We start from the raw sequence: 9149 nt of genomic DNA on the forward strand, positions 1-9149 counted from the left end.
CGATCCTCTCCACTATAATATCGTATCCTCTATCCTATCCTATCCTCTATTCGATCCTCTCCACTATAATATCGTATCCTCTATCCTATCCTATCCTCTATCCTATCCAATCCCCTATCCGATCCTCTATCCTACCCTATCCTCAATCCTATCCTATCCTCTATCCTATCCTATCCTCTATCCTATCCTATCCTCTATCGTATTCTATACTCCATCCTATCCTATCCGCTATCCTATCCTATCCTCTATCCTATCCAATCCCCTATCCTATCCTCTATAATATCCAATCACTTATCCTATCCTCTATTCAATCCTATACTCTATCCTATCCTATCCTCTACAATATCGTATCCTCTATCCTATCCTATCCTCTATCCTATCCAATCCTATATCCTATACTCTATCCTATCCTATCCTATCCTATATCCTATCCTATACTATCCTATCCTCTATCCTATCCTATCCCCTATCCTATCCTCTATTCGATCCTCTCCACTATAATATCGTATCCTCTATCCTATCCTATCCTCTATTCGATCCTCTCCACTATAATATCGTATCCTCTATCCTATCCTATCCTCTATCCTATCCAATCCCCTATCCGATCCTCTATCCTACCCTATCCTCAATCCTATCCTATCCTCAATCCTATCCTATCCTCTATCCTATCCTATCCTCTATCCTATCCTATCCTCTATCCTATTCTATACTCCATCCTATCCTATCCGCTATCCTATCCTATCCTCTATCCTATCCTATTCTCTACCCTATCCTATCCTATATCCTATCCTATACTATCCTATCCTCTATCCTATCCTATCCTCTATCCAATCCTATGCTCTATCCTATCCTACCCTCTATCCTATCCTATCCTCTATCCTATCCTATCCTCTATCCTATCCTATCCTCTATCCTATCCTATCCTCTATCCTATCCAATCCTCTATCCTATACTCTATCCTATCCTATCCTATATCCTATCCTATACTATCCTATCCTCTATCCTATCCTATCCCCTATCCTATCCTTTATTCGATCCTCTCCACTATAATATCGTATCCTCTATCCTATCCTATCCGCTATCCTATCCTATCCTCTATCCTATCCTATTCTCTACCCTATCCTATCCTATATCCTATCCTATACTATCCTATCCTCTATCCTATCCTATCCTCTATCCTATCCTATGCTCTATCCTATCCTATCCTCTATCCTATCCTATCCTCTATCCTATCCTATCCTCTAGCCTATCCTATCCTCTATCCTATCCTATCCTCTATCCTATCCAATCCTCTATCCTATACTCTATCCTATCCTATCCTATATCCTATCCTATACTATCCTATCCTCTATCCTATCCTATCCCCTATCCTATCCTCTATTCGATCCTCTCCACTATAATATCGTATCCTCTATCCTATCCTATCCTCTATCCTATCCAATCCTATATCCTATACTCTATCCTATCCTATCCTATATCCTATCATATACTACCCTATCCTCTATCCTATCCTATCCTCTATCCTATCCTATCCTCTATCCTATCCTATCCTCTATCCTATCCTATTGTCTATCCTATCCTATCCTCGATCCTATATTATCCTCAATCCTATCCTATCCTCTATCCTATCCTATTCTCTATCCTATCCTATCCTCTATCCTATTCTATACTCCATCCTATCCTATGCGCTAACCTATCCTATCCTCTATCCTATCCAATCCCTTATACTATCCTCTATAATATCCAATCACCTATCCTATCCTCTATTCAATCCTATACTCTATCCTATCCAATCCTCTACAATATCGTATCCTCTATCCTATCCTATCCTATATCCTACCCTATACTATCCTATCCTCTATTCGATCCTCTCCACTATAATATCGTATCCTCTATCCTATCCTATCCTCTATCCTATCCAATCCCCTATCCGATCCTCTATCCTATCCTATCCTCAATCCTATCCTATCCTCAATCCTATCCTATCCTCTATCCTATCCTATTCTCTATCCTATCCTATCCTATATCCTATCCTATACTATCCTATCCTCTATCCTATCCTATCCCCTATCCTATCCTCTATTCGATCCTCTCCACTATAATATCGTATCCTCTATCCTATCCTATCCTCTATCCTATCCAATCCCCTATCCGATCCTCTATCCTATCCTATCCTCAATCCTATCCTATCCTCAATCCTATCCTATCCTCTATCCTATCCTATTCTCTATCCTATCCTATCCTCTATCCTATTCAATCCCCTATCCTATACTCTATAATATCCAATCACTTATCCTATCCTCTATTCAATCCTATACTCTATCCTATCCTATCCTCTACAATATCCTATCCTCTATCCTAACCTATCCTCTATCCTATCCTATCCTCTATCCTATTCTATACTCCATCCTATCCTATCCGCTATCCTATCCTATCCTCTATCCTATCTTATCCTCTATCCTATCCTATCCTCTATCCTATTCTATCCTCTATCGTATCCTATCCTCTATTATATCCTATCCTCTATCCTATCCTATCGTATCCTCTATCCTATCCTATCCTCTATCCTATCCTATCCTCTATCCTATCCTATCCTCTATCCTATCCTATCCTCTATCCTATCCTCTATCCTATCCTATCCTCTTTCCTATCCTATCCTCTATCCTATCTTATCCTCTATCCTATCCTATCCTCTACCGTATCATATTCTCTATCCTATCCTCTATCGTATCGTATCCTCTATCCTACCCTATTCTCTATCCTATCCTATCCTCTGTCCAATCCTATCCTCTATCATATCCTATCCTCTATCCTATCCTATCCTCTATCCTATCCGATCCTCTATCCTATCCTATCGTATCATCTATCCTATCCTATCCTCTACCCTATCCTATCGTATCCTCTATCCTATCCTATCCTGTATCCTATTCTATCCTCTATCCTATCCTATCCTCTATCCTATCCTATCCTCTATCGTATCCTATCCTCTATTATATCCTATCCTCTATCCTATCCTATCCTCTATCCTATCCTATCCTCTATACTATCCTATCCTCTATCCTATCCTATCCTCTATCCTATCCTATCCTCTATCATATCCTATCCTCTATCCTATCGTATCCTCTATCCTATCCTATCCTCTATCCTATCCTATCGTATCCTCAATTCTATCCTATCCTCTATCCTATCCTATCGTATCCTCAATCCTATCCTATCCTCTATCCTATCCTATCCTCTATCCTATTATATCCTCTATCCTATCCTAACCTCTATCCTAACCTATCCTCTATCCTATCCTATCCTCTATCCTATCCTATCCTCTATCCTATCCTATCCTCTATCCTATCCTATCCTCTATCCTATCCTATCCTCTATACTATCTTATCCTCTATCCTATCCTATCCTCTGTCCTATCCTATCCTCTATGCTATCCTATCCTCTATCGTATCCTATCCTCTATTATATCCTATCCTCTATCCTATCCTACCCTCTATCCTACCCTATCCTCTATCCTATCCTATCCTCTATCCTATCCTATCCTCTATCGTATCCTATCCTCTATTATATCCTATCCTCTATCCTATCCTATCCTCTATCGTATCCTATCCTCTATTATATCCTATCCTCTATCCTATCCTATCCTCTATCCTATCTTATCCTCTATCCTATCCTATCCTCTATCCTATCCTATCCTCTATCCTATCCTATCCTCTATCATATCCTATCCTCTATCCTATCGTATCCTCTATCCTATCCTATCCTCTATCCTATCCTATCGTATCCTCAATCCTATCCTATCCTCTATCCTATCCTATAGTATCCTCAATCCTATCCTATCCTCTATCCTATCCTATCCTCTATCCTATTATATCCTCTATCCTATCCTATCCTCTATAATATCCTATCCTCTATCCTATCCTATCCTCTATCCTATCCTATCCTCTATCCTATCCTATCCTCTATCCTATCCTATCCTCTATCCTATCCTAACCTCTATCCTAACCTATCCTCTATCCTATCCTATCCTCTATCCTATCCTATCCGCTATCCTATGCGATCCTCTATCCTATCCTATCCTCTGTCCTATCCTATCCTCTATGCTATCCTATCCTCTATCCTATCCTATCCTCTATCCTATCCTATCCAATCCTCTAACCTATGCTACCCTCTATCCAATCCTATCCTCTATCCTATCCTATCCTCTATCCTATCTTATCCTCTATCCTATCCTATCCTCTACCGTATCATATTCTCTATCCTATCCTCTATCGTATCGTATCCTCTATCCTACCCTATTCTCTATCCTATCCTATCCTCTATCCAATCCTATCCTCTATCATATCCTATCCTCTATCCTATCCTATCCTCTATCCTATCCGATCCTCTATCCTATCCTATCGTATCATCTATCCTATCCTATCCTCTACCCTATCCTATCGTATCCTCTATCCTATCCTATCCTGTATCCTATTCTATCCTCTATCCTATCCTATCCTCTATCCTATCCTATCCTCTATCGTATCCTATCCTCTATACTATCCTATCCTCTATCCTATCCTATCCTCTATCCTATCCTATCCTCTATCATATCCTATCCTCTATCCTATCGTATCCTCTATCCTATCCTATCCTCTATCCTATCCTATCGTATCCTCAATCCTATCCTATCCTCTATCCTATCCTATCCTCTATCCTATTATATCCTCTATCCTATCCTAACCTCTATCCTAACCTATCCTCTATCCTATCCTATCCTCTATTCTATCCTATCCTCTATCCTATCCTATCCTCTATCCTATCCTATCCTCTATCCTAGCCTATCCTCTATCCTATCCTCTATCCTATCCTCTATCCTATCCGATTCTCTATCATATGCTATAATCTATCCTATCCAATCCCCTATCCTATCCTCTATCGGATCTTATCCTCTATCCTATCCTAGTCTTTATAATATCGTATCCTCTATCCGACCCTATCCTCTATCCTATCCTATTCTCTATCCTATCCTAGCCTCTATCCTATCCAATCCTATATCCTATCCTATCCTCTATCCTATCCTATCCTATCCTCTATCCTATCCTCTATCCTATCCTCTATCCTATCCTCTATCCTATCCTCTATCCTATCCTCTATCCTATCCTATCCTCTATCCTATCCTATCCTCTATCCTATCCTATCCTCTATCCTATCCTATCCTCTATCCTATCCTATCCTCTATCCTATCCTATCCTCTATCCTATCCTATCCTCTATACTATCTTATCCTCTATCCTATCCTATCCTCTACCGTATCATATTCTCTATCCTATCCTATCCTCTATCGTATCCTATCCTCTATTATATCCTATCCTCTATCCTATCCTATCCTCTATCCTATCCTATCCTCTATCCTATCCTATCGTATCCTCTATCCTATCCTATCCTCTATCCTATCCTATCCTCTATCCCAGCCTATCCTCTATCCTATTCTATCCTTTATCATATCCTATCTTCTATCCGATCCTATCCTCTTTCCTATTCTATCCTCTATCCTATCTGATCCTCTATCCTATCCTATCCTCTACCGTATCATATTCTCTATCCTATCCCCTATCGTATCGTATCCTCTATAATATCCAATCCTCTATCCTATCCAATCCTTTATTATATCCTATCCTCTATAATATAGTATCCTCTATCATATCCTTTCCTCTTTCCTATAATATCATCTATCCTATCCTATTCTCTATCCTAACCTCTATCCTATCGTATCCTCTATCCTATCCAATCCTCTATCCTATAACATCATCTATGCTATCCTCTTCTCCATCCTATCCTATCCTCTATCCTATCCTATCCTCTATCCTATCCTATCCTCTATCCTATCCTATCCTCTATCCTATCCTATCCTCTATCCTATCCTCTATCCTATCCTATCCTCTTTCCTATCCTATCCTCTATCGTATCCTATCCTCTATTATATCCTATCCTCTATCCTATCCTATCCTCTATCGTATCCTATCCTCTATTATATCCTATCCTCTATCCTATCCTATCCTCTATCCTATCTTATCCTCTATCCTATCCTATCCTCTATCCTATCCTATCCTCTATCCTATCCTATCCTCTATCATATCCTATCCTCTATCCTATCGTATCCTCTATCCTATCCTATCCTCTATCCTATCCTATCGTATCCTCAATCCTATCCTATCCTCTATCCTATCCTATCGTATCCTCAATCCTATCCTATCCTCTATCCTATCCTATCCTCTATCCTATTATATCCTCTATCCTATCCTATCCTCTATAATATCCTATCCTCTATCCTATCCTATCCTCTATCCTATCCTATCCTCTATCCTATCCTATCCTCTATCCTATCCTATCCTCTATCCTATCCTAACCTCTATCCTAACCTATCCTCTATCCTATCCTATCCTCTATCCTATCCTATCCGCTATCCTATGCGATCCTCTATCCTATCCTATCCTCTGTCCTATCCTATCCTCTATGCTATCCTATCCTCTATCCTATCCTATCCTCTATCCTATCCTATCCAATCCTCTAACCTATGCTACCCTCTATCCAATCCTATCCTCTATCCTATCCTATCCTCTATCCTATCTTATCCTCTATCCTATCCTATCCTCTACCGTATCATATTCTCTATCCTATCCTCTATCGTATCGTATCCTCTATCCTACCCTATTCTCTATCCTATCCTATCCTCTATCCAATCCTATCCTCTATCATATCCTATCCTCTATCCTATCCTATCCTCTATCCTATCCGATCCTCTATCCTATCCTATCGTATCATCTATCCTATCCTATCCTCTACCCTATCCTATCGTATCCTCTATCCTATCCTATCCTGTATCCTATTCTATCCTCTATCCTATCCTATCCTCTATCCTATCCTATCCTCTATCGTATCCTATCCTCTATACTATCCTATCCTCTATCCTATCCTATCCTCTATCCTATCCTATCCTCTATCATATCCTATCCTCTATCCTATCGTATCCTCTATCCTATCCTATCCTCTATCCTATCCTATCGTATCCTCAATCCTATCCTATCCTCTATCCTATCCTATCCTCTATCCTATTATATCCTCTATCCTATCCTAACCTCTATCCTAACCTATCCTCTATCCTATCCTATCCTCTATTCTATCCTATCCTCTATCCTATCCTATCCTCTATCCTATCCTATCCTCTATCCTAGCCTATCCTCTATCCTATCCTCTATCCTATCCTCTATCCTATCCGATTCTCTATCGTATGCTATAATCTATCCTATCCAATCCCCTATCCTATCCTCTATCGGATCTTATCCTCTATCCTATCCTAGTCTTTATAATATCGTATCCTCTATCCGACCCTATCCTCTATCCTATCCTATTCTCTATCCTATCCTAGCCTCTATCCTATCCAATCCTATATCCTATCCTATCCTCTATCCTATCCTATCCTATCCTCTATCCTATCCTATCCTATCCTCTATCCTATCCTCTATCCTATCCTCTATCCTATCCTCTATCCTATCCTCTATCCTATCCTCTATCCTATCCTATCCTCTATCCTATCCTATCCTCTATCCTATCCTATCCTCTATCCTATCCTATCCTCTATCCTATCCTATCCTCTATCCTATCCTATCCTCTATACTATCTTATCCTCTATCCTATCCTATCCTCTACCGTATCATATTCTCTATCCTATCCTATCCTCTATCGTATCCTATCCTCTATTATATCCTATCCTCTATCCTATCCTATCCTCTATCCTATCCTATCCTCTATCCTATCCTATCGTATCCTCTATCCTATCCTATCCTCTATCCTATCCTATCCTCTATCCCAGCCTATCCTCTATCCTATTCTATCCTTTATCATATCCTATCTTCTATCCGATCCTATCCTCTTTCCTATTCTATCCTCTATCCTATCTGATCCTCTATCCTATCCTATCCTCTACCGTATCATATTCTCTATCCTATCCCCTATCGTATCGTATCCTCTATAATATCCAATCCTCTATCCTATCCAATCCTTTATTATATCCTATCCTCTATAATATAGTATCCTCTATCATATCCTTTCCTCTTTCCTATAATATCATCTATCCTATCCTATTCTCTATCCTAACCTCTATCCTATCGTATCCTCTATCCTATCCAATCCTCTATCCTATAACATCATCTATGCTATCCTCTTCTCCATCCTATCCTATCCTCTATCCTATCCTATCCTCTATCCTATCCTATCCTCTATCCTATCCTATCCTCTATCCTATCCTATCCTCTATCCTATCCTCTATCCTATCCTATCCTCTTTCCTATCCTATCCTCTATCCTATCTTATCCTCTATCCTATCCTATCCTCTACCGTATCATATTCTCTATCCTATCCTCTATCGTATCGTATCCTCTATCCTACCCTATTCTCTATCCTATCCTATCCTCTATCCAATCCTATCCTCTATCATATCCTATCCTCTATCCTATCCTATCCTCTATCCTATCCGATCCTCTATCCTATCCTATCGTATCATCTATCCTATCCTATCCTCTACCCTATCCTATCGTATCCTCTATCCTATCCTATCCTGTATCCTATTCTATCCTCTATCCTATCCTATCCTCTATCCTATCCTATCCTCTATCGTATCCTATCCTCTATTATATCCTATCCTCTATCCTATCCTATCCTCTATCCTATCCTATCCTCTATACTATCCTATCCTCTATCCTATCCTATCCTCTATCCTATCCTATCCTCTATCATATCCTATCCTCTATCCTATCGTATCCTCTATCCTATCGTATCCTCTATCCTATCCTATCCTCTATCCTATCCTATCGTATCCTCAATCCTATCCTATCCTCTATCCTATCCTATCGTATCCTCAATCCTATCCTATCCTCTATCCTATCCTATCGTATCCTCAATCCTATCCTATCCTCTATCCTATCCTATCCTCTATCCTATTATATCCTCTATCCTATCCTAACCTCTATCCTAACCTATCCTCTATCCTATCCTATCCTCTATTCTATCCTATCCTCTATCCTATCCTATCCTCTATCCTATCCTATCCTCTATCCTAGCCTATCCTCTATCCTATCCTCTATCCTATCCTCTATCCTATCCGATTCTCTATCG

This window comes from Halictus rubicundus, unplaced genomic scaffold, assembly GCF_050948215.1.
Source record: "Halictus rubicundus isolate RS-2024b unplaced genomic scaffold, iyHalRubi1_principal scaffold0067, whole genome shotgun sequence".
NCBI classification, from domain to species: Eukaryota; Metazoa; Arthropoda; class Insecta; order Hymenoptera; family Halictidae; genus Halictus; species Halictus rubicundus.